This window comes from Anomaloglossus baeobatrachus, chromosome 10 (assembly GCF_048569485.1).
Source record: "Anomaloglossus baeobatrachus isolate aAnoBae1 chromosome 10, aAnoBae1.hap1, whole genome shotgun sequence".
Taxonomy (NCBI): domain Eukaryota; kingdom Metazoa; phylum Chordata; class Amphibia; order Anura; family Aromobatidae; genus Anomaloglossus; species Anomaloglossus baeobatrachus.
The window spans coordinates 146,116,676-146,126,841 of NC_134362.1; the positions used below are offsets into that span (position 1 = coordinate 146,116,676).

Below are 10,166 nucleotides of genomic sequence, written 5' to 3' on the forward strand. Positions count from 1 at the left end.
CGGGAGGTATAAAGGAGGGGTGACTCCCGCTTGTTACCCCCCGATCATGACCTATTGGTGAACAGCACGGGGGATTTCTGAGTGACTCCCCTGGCTGATCGTGACATATTGGTGGCAGCGGTGGGATCGAGATAATAGTGAGTGAGTGTGAGACCCATACTCCCAGACACTAAAGACTGCCAGCAGCAGCTGTGGCTGCTGGGGTCTTCAGACCAGACCAACACTAGAGTGTCAGAGTGCAGATACAGTGGGGTGTGTGGGCGCATCAGGTGTCAGTTCTGTGTCAGTGACCAAAGTGTGCAAGAATGGCAGAGAGCACCAGGGGCCGCAAATCTAAAGAACTGGCCGAGGCTCTGGCCCGAGGCGAGGGGATGGAGGACGGTGCGGGGGACAGCGATGACGAGGTTGTCCACGAGCCCTCCAAGAGCCCGACGCCAGAGAACAGACCTGCAGAGGACATCGCACAACCTGGCACTTCCGGACAAGATGAGGAGCAGCTCACCCAAGGGTCCTCAACGAGCCAGATGCCAGTCCTCCGCTCTGAAAGGGACAGTGAATCACCTGGCTCTGCAGCGTGCCGCAGATCACCATGTGCCATTCCACTGAGCCTGGCAGGCTCGGATAGCCTTCTTCAAATGGCTATGGCTGTACTCCAGTCTGGAGACCGGGAGGGCTACAAGGAACTCATGGCGGAGCGCAGGGCAGAATGTGAGGCTGCGGAATGCGAGAGCGACAGGCAGAGCGTGACCTCCGGCTGCAGCTAGCTCAGCTCCGGCCCTCATCAGCCACACGTGACCTTCAAGACACCAAACTTCCAAAGGTCCGTGTTGAGGACTTCCCAGTGCTGGAGAAGGATGGAGACTTGGACTCTTTCCTGACTGCTTTTGAACGGACTTGCCCGCAGTACAATCTGGACAAGGATCAGTGGGCCAAAGACCTGACCCCCCGTTTAAGGGGTAAGGCCCTGGAAATCCTTGGGGACGTGCCTACAGAGGCAGATCAGGGCTACGACACCATCAAGCGGGCCCTGATCCAACAGTACAACCTCACTCCGGAGTCCTACCGCAAGAAGTTCCTGACCCTGCAGAAGGGACCAATGGACTCCTAGGCTGACCACCGGCGGGCACTTGCCCGAGCTGCCGACCACTGGACCCAAGGCCTGCAGCTTTCCACCGGACCGGAGATCCTGGACTTGTTCATCACGGAGCAACTCTTGTGGATCTGTCCATTAGATCTCCGCCAGTTCATCCGAGACCAGAAGCCAAAGGGGTCCACGGCTACAGCTGCCCTGGCCGATGACTACACCAACAATCGGGCCCCTGAGGTCAGGAGAGCGGCCACCAGCAGCACCTGAAGAGGGGGTAAGATGATTCCTGCAACTGGCCCACCTGCCCCTAGACTGCAGGGGGTGTCCCCCTCAACTCCCCTCTTCAAGCCCGTGGCAGAACCAAGACGGTGCCACCAGTGCAACCAACCTGGACACTTCAAGGCCATGTGCCCTCAGCGCCCCAAGGCCCTGGCCCCGTCCCAAAAAACGTCCACGGTGATGTGTGTGGGTGGGGGTGGTGGTAGGTCCCTGGACAGCTTCCAACCTGTCACCGTCGGCCGGTCAACGACCATAGGACTGCGAGACAGCGCCTCGGAGGTGACTCTGGTGCGGCCTGAGATGGTGTCCCCCCAAGACTTGGTACCTGAAAAAACCCTCGCTGTCTCCGGAATTGGAGGCACTGACCCAGCACTGTCCGTCGCCAAGCTTTATTTGGACTGGGGCGCAGGACGAGGGGTGAGGGAGGTGGGGGTAACTGATCGGATCCCCGCAAACGTGCTACTTGGGACAGATTTGGGGCAGATAACCTCCCAGTTTGGCCCCCCCCCCAAGGGCTGAACCTTCAGCTAGTACTGACATGCCTCCTGACAATGTTAATGTGTTATCTATGAATGATGTAAGGGAGGAGGGAGTGAACTCTGATTTTTCTGCTTGCATAGACACACACACAGCGGCAGCTGTGACAGGGGAGGGGGTCAGAGAGGGGTGTGACAATGCCTCTACAAGTGATCAGCCAGTGAGCTGGGATCCGTTGCCCTCTGCAGGGATAAGCAGAGAGCAGGGTGCTGCAGGGGGAGAACCAGTGTGTGGGGTGGGGGCTACCACAGCAAAAGTGGGGTCCCCAGAGATTTCACAGCCTGGTTCTGTTGCTGCAGGGGGGGAACAGGCAGGTGAGATTGGGGCCGGTCCAGGAGCGGAAGTGCTCCCAGGTAAGATCTTGGTGCAGGGTTCCCCCACAACCGTGGTGTCAGGAAGCCAGGTAGGTCTGCCTGAACCGGCGACTTGGTCAGGAACGGAGGAGGAGCAGGCACGACCCACGGTCGCAGCGGCTGTGGTCGCTGTCACCCGCAGTGGGAGTGCTGGAAGCCAAGGGGCCTCCTGGAGGTCCCATAGCTCTTCCCCTTTTGACCAAGTGGCAGCCGAGTCAGGCGGAGGCCAGGACACAGGTCCCGGGGTACTGACCGAAGATGTGACAGTCTCGTCGATTCTGGCCACATCTAGTCAGGGGTTTCAGGCAGCGTTAGAAGCTGACGACAGCCTGAAAGCTCTTAAGGAGCAGGCGACACAGCCTCCCTCGGACTCGGACCCGGAAGGAGTGGTCTGGGACCAAGGACGGCTGTACCGGGTCACGGTCCAGCAGGGTTCACCGGAGGCGTGGCCCAGGGACCGACAGTTGGTGGTACCCTATCCGTTCCGGACGGAGTTGTTGCAGATCGCACATGAGATTCCGATGGCCGGATACCTAGGGATCGCTAAGACCAAGGCCAGGTTAAACCAGCATTTCTACTGACCAAAAATGGGGGCCGATGTGGTTGCCTACTGCCGTTCGTGTGACATCTGTCAGAGAGTGGGGAAGGCGGGGCCACGCCCCAAAGCCCCACTGGTATCTCTGCCCATCATCGGTGAGCCTTTCAGGAGGGTGGCTGTGGATCTGGTCGGCCCGCTGGCCATCCCCAGCAGCTCCGGGAAACGCTTCATACTGACGGTAGTGGACTATGCCACCCGGTACCCTGAAGCAGTGGCCTTGTCGTCCATTCGGGCTGACAAGGTGGCCACCGCATTGCTGGAGATTTTCTCCCAAGTGGGTTTTCCCCAGGAAATGCTCACTGACTGAGGGACCCAATTCATGTCACAGCTGATGGAGGCCCTCTGTAAGCAAGTCCAAGGTGCAACATCTGGTGGCCAGCCCGTACCATCCACAGACTAATGGCCTGTGCGAGCGATTCAATGGCACCTTAAAGCAGATGCTTTAGATGTTGGTCGACTCCCACAGGCGTGACTGGGAGCGGTATCTCCCACACTTGTTATTTGCTTACCGGGAGGTTCCACAGGCCTCAACGGGATTCTCACCGTTTGAGCTCCTGTACGGGCGACGTGTGCGGGGCCCCCTGGCTCTGGTGAAAGAGGCTTGGGAAGGGGATTTGGCCACCCCTGGAGTGTCGGTTATCGAGTATGTCATGCGCTTCCAGGACAAAATGCAGGCCTTGACGCAGCTAGTACACGACAATATGGCTCACGCCCAGGCCGATCAGAAGCGTTGGTACGACCAGAACGCTTGTGACAGGATCTACCAAGTGGGTCAAAAGGTGTGGGTACTCGTCCCCGTACCACAGGACAAGCTTCAGGCAGCCTGGGAAGGCCCATACCTCATGTACCAGTGTTACGTCACCGCCGGAGTCTGCTCCAGCGACTTTTGCTCCGATCGGCAGGCGACGCCGTGTTCCTGCCATGGATAGTGCTGGTGATGGGAGAGAAGTCGATGCCAGCGGCACCAGTGGGCGCAGGCTCCGATCATCCACTGGGCTGGGTTAGCTTGGGATCTGCAGTACCGCTGGCTGACTGTGGGTGGCATGTGTCTTCCATCTGAAGTTGCCAGCGTTCAGCTACAGCCAATGGGAAGACACCACACTCTTCTTATTTCCCCTCCTGTCACATGATTACTGCCAGATATAGTTCTGATTTTCCTGGCTCCTGTTACATCCTATTCTGTTTGGTGATTCCTGTGTGTTGATTTCTGCGTGTTTTGACTACCCTTCTGCCTACTGTTTTTGTACCTTGCTGCCTGACCCGGATCTGACCTCTGCTACGTTTACTGACTACGTCACTGCCTGCCGATTCTGTCCTTGTTCCGCAATTGCTGGTTTGACCCTGCCTGACTACTACTCTCATCGGACTGCAGCCTTCCACAGGTAGTGATCTCCAGTTCCCGATGTAATTCCAAATCCCTGTATAGGGGTTAAAGGGTTTCAGCGTTCTGGGGGTCCTACTTGGTGAGTGGCTTCCCTCTAGCCTCCCCTTTACAGCCCATCTGAGTCTGTGGATCCAGGCAGGCGTTACAACCAGCAGCTCAACCCTGTAACGTACCTGGTCACCCTGGACCCTGCCCGTGGAAGGCGGAAGACCTTCCATGTGAACATGATGAAGGCACATCATGAGCGGGAGGCATGTGCACTCCCTGTGTGCAACCTGCCTGAGGAGGGAGAAGCAGAAACCCTCTTGGATATGCTAGCCCAGGTTAGGGCAGGTGGATCCATTGAGGATGTGGAGGTTGGCAACCAGCTTTTGGAGGACCAACGGTCCCAGCTGTGGGCCACCCTACACCCCTTCCGGGGGTTGTTTACCAACCAGCCCGGAAGGACTGACTTGGCCGTCCATCACATGGACACTGGGGATCATCCCCCGATCCGGCGTTCAGCATATCGGGTCTCCCTGGAGGTGCAGCAACACATGCGCCAGGAGATTGACAAGATGCTGAAGCTGGGGGTGATCCAGGCATCCAACAGCGCTTGGGCCTTGCCTGTAGTCCTCGTCCCTAAGAAGGACCGAACCACTCAGTTCTGCGTGGACTACAGGGGGCTCAATGCTGTCACGGTCGCCGATGCGTACCTAATGCCACGCATCGATGACCTGCTCGATCAGTTGGCCGGGGCTCAGTACCTGACCATCATGGATCTGAGCCGGGGATATTGTCAGATCCCCCTGACTCGCAAGGCCAGGGAACGCTCTGCCTTTATTACCCCATTTGGACTGTACGAGTCCACGGTGATGCCATTCGGAATGAAGAATGCCCCTGCCACTTTCCAGTGGATGGTCAACACCCTGCTCAAGGGACTTGAAGGGTACGCGGCCGCGTACCTGGATGACATTGCCGTCTTCAGTCCCACCTGGGAGGATCACCTAGAGCATCTGGCACAGGTGCTCAGGCGGATCCACCAGGCAGGTTTGACCATCAAGCCAGCAAAGTGTCAGCTGGCCATGAGCGAGGTCCAGTACCTGGGACACCGGGTAGGTGCGGGAGCTCTGAAGCCAGAACCTGAGAAAGTGGAGGCCATCACGTCCTGGCCCACCCCCAGGACCAAGAAGCAGGTGATGTCCTTCTTGGGGACCGCCGGGTACTATAGGAGGTTTGTTCCACACTATAGTAGCCTGGCGAAGCCCCTGACGGACCTCACCAAGAAGAAGCTGCCCTCTGCAGTCGATTGGACAGTGGATTGTGAGACAGCCTTTCGGGCCCTCAAGGATGCCCTGTCCAGCCCACCAGTACTACAGGCAGTCGACTTCGCGCGGCCGTTTGTAGTACAGACCGACGCCAGTGACTTCGGCCTCAGTGCGGTGCTCAGCCAGGTAAACTCTGCGAGCCAAGAGCACCCAGTCTTGTACCTGAGCAGGAAGCTGTTACCAAGGGAAGTGGCCTACTCCACGATGGAAAAGGAATGCCTAGCCATAGTGCGTCTGCAACTTTACCTATATGGGCGCCGCTTCATCGTGGAGACGGACCACAATCCCCTTAGCTGGTTACATAAAGCAATGGTAATTTCAGGCTCAAACAAACGTTTTTCTCTAGTCAACGTAAGGGCACATTTCCTTGCTTACATTGTCTACAGTGTTCACACATAACTAAGGGGGAATATTTCACCCACCCACGTACCGGGAAGAAGTTCCCTATTCCGGGGTATTTTACGTGTGAATCAAACTACGTTGTTTACCTCATTAAGTGTCCTTGCGGTCTCGGATATGTGGGTGAGACCACCCAACATATCCGGGACCGCATTAACAAACACAAATCCACCATCCGTTGTAAACTGACCACACTTCCGATTCCTGCGCACTTCATCACAGCTGGCCATACAATACCACAACTCAGATTTCAGGTTCTGGAACATGTTGATCAACCTCGCCGTGGGGGTAATCGCATCAGAATACTAAGAGAACGTGAGGCGTATTGGATCCACACGCTACAAACTTTGGAGCCCTTTGGGCTCAATAGGGAATATGAGGCCCCTACTTAACCAACTTTTCCATTTTTACCTGGTTTTCTTCTGGTTTGCTCATCAGGTCTCTTTATACCTTTTGACCTTCAACAAATGAAGCTTTCTCTTTGGGTTTTTATTTGTGTTTCTTTAATGTGCTATGAAACTGGCCCATGTTGACTCATTGCAATCTGATATGCCTCCTATATGAATATACTTTGTCCTCCTATATCCTATTGTGCTTATTACATTGCTATACTTATAATGTATATTTTTCTCCTTATATTGTGATACCAGTTTTCCAACAGGCTTTGGCCCATTATATTCCAACATGCTCTTATCATATTCTTCAGCTTGTGTATACTAATGCCTTTTTCTCCATTTCCCTTTCAGATCTCCCACAACTGATCCTGTCCCCTCCTGCACCTCTCCCTAGTGGCACGCTCTCCTCCACGCCCTGCAGCAGGTATTGTCACACACAGCCCTGCACTATTACAACGCCCTCTCTATATTACCATACCTGCCCATACAGCATGTTACTGCGCATGTCACTAACGTGGGCCGCACTATGCGTTCCACATGTGCGTTCCACAGCGCGTCACCGGATGTGACGCGTTACCGGATATGACACGCTCCCCTCTCCTCCACCTCCCACTGCCATCCCTGTGGGCCGCACTATGCGTTCCACATGCGCGTCACCGGCAGTGACGCTTCCGCCGGACATGACGCGCTCCCCACCATCCTCCACAGCCACCCCCTCCTCCTTATAATGGCGCCGGTCAGCGTCTGGGGCACACGCCGCTGCTGCCATACTCCCAGCCTCAGCTGTTCTCTACAGGCCGTTACTGCAGGTAACGTTCCCCCTTGCCCCCCCAGGCACTGTCTCTGCACCCTGCTTTTCGACCTCACCAGGCTATGATATTCTCTGTTACAGGCGTTCACCCATCCTCCACAGTGGCACTGTCACTCCTCTGCATACGGTATGTATTTCTATCCTTGTTCCTCATGGTTGCTGTTCTCACCTGCTGTTCTCTTCCTCTTCCTCCCCTTTCCTATCTCTACGTTCTTTTTCTTTCCCTCCTTCTTTCCCTCTCTTTCTCCCTCTCTTCTCTTCCTTCCTCTTTTTCTGTCTCCTTCTCTTTCCTTTTCCTTCCCTCTTTTTCTACCTCTCTCTCTTTCTCCCTCTCTCTCTTTCTCCCTCTCTCTCTTTCTCCCTCTCTCTCTTTCTCCCTCTCTTTCTCCCTCTCTCTCTTTCTCCCTCTCTCTCTTTCTCCCTCTCTCTTTCTCCCTCTCTCTCTTTCTCCCTCTCTCTCTTTCTCCCTCTCTCTCTTTCTCCCTCTCTCTCTTTCTCCCTCTCTCTTTCTCCCTCTCTCTCTTTCTCCCTCTCTCTCTTTCTCCCTCTCTCTCTTTCTCCCTCTTGCTCCTTCTTCCTTTCCCCTTTTTTTCCCTCTCTCTCTTTCTCCCTCTCTCTCTTTCTCCCTCTCTCTCTTTCTCCCTCTCTCTCTTTCTCCCTCTCTCTCTTTCTCCCTCTTGCTCCTTCTTCCTTTCCCCTTTTTCCCCCTCTCTCTCTTTCTCCCTCTCTCTCTTTCTCCCTCTCTCTCTTTCTCCCTCTCTCTCTTTCTCCCTCCCTCTTGCTCCTTCTTCCTTTCCCCTTTTTTCCCCCTCTCTCTCTTTCTCCCTCTCTCTCTTTCTCCCTCTCTCTCTTTCTCCCTCTTGCTCCTTCTTCCTTTCCCCTTTTTTCCCCTCTTTCTTTCTTCTTCTATACATATCTCATTTCCTTTACTACCCTATTCTTCCTCTGCTACATCTTCTCTGTTCTCCACACCCCAGGATATTGACTTTGGCTTGTACCTTCGCCTGGCAATCCATTTGTCCATTTCTCCCCATGGTACTTCCTTGTCTGATACATGCCTACTAACTCTTATCTCCATTATGTTATTAGAGCACACTCTGCAATTGTGAAAGAACCTTGCCTCCCCTTATTTCGGTTGTCCTTTGTGACCCGCGCCATCCAGCTGTAACCATTGATGTATGTTCTTTCCCCATATGTACATTTTTGTAAATATTTCTTGTATTTATTCTGTATATATTCTGTATCCCACCTGTATATACATGCACTTATTTTTGTCATCTTTCACACCTTTGCAGGCAACTACCTTGAGAAAGGCTCTACGCCGAAACGTCGGTGTTGCTCTGGTTTAGGTTCACTTTTGCAGTGTGTCAATAAATTCACTTGCATCACAAAAAATTCTCTTGCTTTCATTTTGAGTGCTGGGGTTATATACTATATACTTAGCTGGTTACACACTGTCTCCAGGACGAATGGGAGGTTGTTGCGATGGAGCCTTGCGCTCCAGCAATACAACTTCACCATTCGCCACAAAAGGGGCCGTGACCACGGTAACGCCGATGGGCTGTCCAGACAAGGAGAGGTCGTGGACGGGCGCACGGGGGAACACCGGAGTGTGCTTCCCCCTAGCGCCCTCAAAAGGGGGTGGTGTGAGGAAAATCCTGGGATATGAAGAGGAATTATGATTTCCAGTCATAATCGCTCTCATCACTACATGGTAGCGCCCCCTCCCTTCTTGTTCTCAGATGTCCAACATCTGGGAAGGTGTCACATCCCAGCAACACATCCAATGGCCATCTCCTGTGATATGGAGATTAGATGAGCTGGGAACAGTGGACACAGGATGCCCCCCTGCCGTGACCCTGTAACAGGAGCAGCTATCTCATTATAAGGCTATGGAAGCCACCAGACAGAACGGCTCCGGTAAAATATGGTTAATATCTCGTGAACCATATTTCCCATAAATATGGCAAGCATAAAAATGACGTCCCCGCATGCGGACGGTGCTGGCCCATATTTTATATGGGAGTAGGACCTTGGGAAATACCCCAAACGTGATATCGGCCGGTGGGGAACTGGCAGACAAGCCATGAGTCCTCTCGTTCTGCAGCTAAATTCCTAACTGTCACAATGAGAGCGTTGGTGTCCGCCTACGACGTTCCCAGGCAAAGTTATGGCCAAAAATCCCTTTTTGGATACTATTCTGACTCAAAGCAGGGGGAGTGGCAGTGCTTCCCTCTGAGGTCACGAAGGCAGGAGGGGACAGGGATTCCACAAGATTGATAAACTCAGTTCGGACATTTTAGCTTGTTCTTTGCTCGGGGGCCACGTGTAAGAAACACCTGTGAGAAAGTTCCCTGAAACCTGGTCTACGGCGCCCCCCTGTGGCCAGACGCACAAGGTAACTGCTTGAACTGTATACCCGCTTGTAAACCATGCTTTATCTGTAAATATACTCTGACTCATCTATGTATATATTCTGTAGAACCCCTATTGTATATATTGTAGTTTCTAGTGTGGCTTAGGCCGATTAAATTATATAATTAATCTTGGGCTGTTCTGTTATCTCGATCTTGAATCCCACGTCTGTGTGTTCGGCTAATAGTTACCGTAAGTCGGTTGGTGGCAGCGAGTTTGTGCCTAGGATTATTGTGGGGCAGCCGGGGAGATTGGAGGAGGTTTTCGTATATTCCGTCTGCTGGAGTCGGGGGAATATACACCTCACTCTCACCGGGAGCCCTTCAATCATTGGCACAGGAGAATAGCGGCCTCCTTGCTTATTTTCGGGCAATTCCATAATTGGCCTGACTATAAGAGGCGCACTAGAGAGCGCGTCACGTCCCATGTCTGTCGGTCGGGAGGTATAAAGGAGGGGTGACTCCCGCTTGTTACCCCCCGATCGTGACCTATTGGTGAACCACACGGGGGATTTCTGAGTGACTCCCCCGGCTGATCGTGACAGTAACTAAAACCATAACTTAATATTATGGATAAACAGAGCAATTTTGAAATATATCTT

The 10,166-nt window shown here is 53.7% G+C and overlaps 1 long non-coding RNA gene across 1 annotated transcript; it reads left to right on the forward strand.

Annotated features, from left to right (window-relative positions):
- Positions 1-6,689: 6,689 nt before the first annotated feature.
- LOC142254984 (uncharacterized) lies at positions 6,690-8,312 on the forward strand. The gene is made up of 3 exons (XR_012727331.1): positions 6,690-6,763; positions 7,232-7,277; positions 8,240-8,312. It is a non-coding gene; the product is annotated as an uncharacterized LOC142254984 (long non-coding RNA).
- Positions 8,313-10,166: the final 1,854 nt, after the last annotated feature.